This window comes from Arachis ipaensis, chromosome B10, assembly GCF_000816755.2.
Source record: "Arachis ipaensis cultivar K30076 chromosome B10, Araip1.1, whole genome shotgun sequence".
NCBI classification, from domain to species: Eukaryota; Viridiplantae; Streptophyta; class Magnoliopsida; order Fabales; family Fabaceae; genus Arachis; species Arachis ipaensis.
The window spans coordinates 1,004,554-1,006,896 of NC_029794.2; positions in this window are offsets into that span (position 1 = coordinate 1,004,554).

Sequence of the window (2,343 nt, forward strand, 5' to 3'; positions counted from 1 at the left end):
AGCCAGGTCATTGGCCAGGAAGGTGATCCGAGCAGGATTCTACTGGTCAACCTTACAGAAAGATGCCACAGAATTTGCGAAAAAGTGCCAGCCATGTCAAATGCATGCAAATTTCCACGTGGCTCCCCCAGAAGAACTCATTAGTATCACTTCTCCATGGCCCTTTGCAAAATGGGGAATGGATTTGTTAGGTCCTTTTCCCCAGGCGCCAGGACAAGTCAAATACCTAATAGTGGGAATAGATTACTTCACAAAGTGGATAGAAGCAGAACCACTGGCCACCATCACTGCACAAAGAAGTCGGAGGTTCCTCTACAAAAATATCATCACAAGGTATGAGATACCTTACTCCATCACTACGGATAATGGGACCCAGTTCACGGACTCCACCTTTAGAAGCCTGGTAGCCAGCATGAAAATAAAACACCAGTTCACCTCGGTGGAACACCCACAAGCCAATGGGCAAGCTGAAGCAGCCAACAAAGTCATACTGGCCGGACTGAAGAAAAGATTACAAGATGCGAAAGGAGCTTGGGCTGAAGAGCTCCAACAAGTACTATGGGCTTACAGAACAACCCCCCAATCCACCACTGGAGAAACATCCTAGAAAAGATCAAAGAGTCAAAAGAACCGCGAACAGAAAAAGCATGCGCACATAAGGTAACTCAAAACCCTTATCCAAAAAGGGCACTTATTTTTTAACCTACAAAACCCTTATTAAAGGGTATTATAAAGTGTTTCGTTTACGGCCTTAAAAGGCCAAAAAATTGTCCAAAACACCAAACAAATAAATAAAGAGTTTAAAAAAGAGGGGCCCACAGGCCGGGCCCCAATAGCCAAAATCACTTTTCAAAGAGGATCACCACCAGCAGAGTCAGGGGGAACGCCAGGAGCAGGAGTTGAAGAGGAAGTCGGGAGGATGGTAGAGGAACTCGGAGCGTCCTTAGAGCGAGGAGGGGACTCTACGATCCTCTGCCCCCGAGTCTTTAAATCAGACTCAGACTCCACTATGGGGACAGGAGGATCCACGATGGCACCATCAACAACAATCTTATCAGGGTCCAAAGGAGAAAGGTCCAAGTCAGGAGCAATACCTCCGACCTGTTCCTTGAAGATCCTCCAGGCCTCATCAGCACCATCCGCAATAGAGTCCTCCAACTCGGTGTAGGCCTTCCGAGCATTCAGCAAGTCGTTCTTTACAGACACAAGATCAGCAAACAAACTGTTGTAGCTGGCTTGCGCTGCCTTCCTCAAATCCATCTCCATGTTGCATCGGGCCTGCAATTCCTTCCCTTTCTCTCTGAGACTGTCCCTTTCCTCCGTCAGTTTGGCGACTTTCCCCTCCAACTCCCTCTCATGCTCCTGATATATACGAAGCCTACCCTCCAGCTCCTCGACCCTCGAGGTCGTCCCTAAAGAGCTGATGGGAGTCTTCTCAAATATATCCAAAAGTTTGCCACAAACCCCTGCCGTCTTGAGACTCTCCTCAACCACAGTAGTGAGGTAGTGCCGAACAGAAACATCATCCATACTCATGCGAGCATGAGGATAGATGTTCTTTCGGACGAACGCAAGAGCGTCCGCCTCACCAGAAGCGCCAGACTCTAAGGTCTTGCGCTTCTTTGGCTCTGGTTCAGGAGTAGGTCGGACGGGAGGGGGCGGCAGAGAGGAAGCAGAGGAAGAAATTACAATAGGTTGAGAGGAGGTCCCGACGTTCCGAGGAGGAGGAGGGGGAGAGACAACCGTCCTAACACCTCCAGACCTGGCTCGAGACTTTGCCTTGGCTTCCTGAACCCTCTGGTAAGACTCATGAGCATTTTTCTTTGCCATCTCTGCAAAAACAAATAACAGCTAAAATCAGACAAAGTCGGTAAAGGAAATCGCAAGTCGGAAATAAGCAAGAAGTGCAAAAAGCTACCTAATTGTGGCTGGACAAAGGCCGGCGACCCCTGGAGAAATTTTTTAGTATCCAAGTATGGGGCCCTCCCCCACACTTCTCGATAATTACAAATCACAAAATTTACTAACTTTCTAACACTCTTTTCATTACAATCGTCTATATTCTTGATAAATCAAATTTATTTATTTATATGACCATTTAAAAAAGAGGTACTAAAGATAAAATAACTTTGTTGTAGTGAGTAGTGACAATATATGATAATTGGGCAATGTATAGAAATTAAAATCTAAAACTGTTGATATATATTTTTAGATAATTACAACCAGCAATAAATTTCTTAATTTTTGTTTCGTTTTTGGGGTCAACGGTCAACCCAATCATTTGATGAATTTGTAAATCAAAAATAATATTTGTATATTAAAATTAACTATTAAAATCAACTA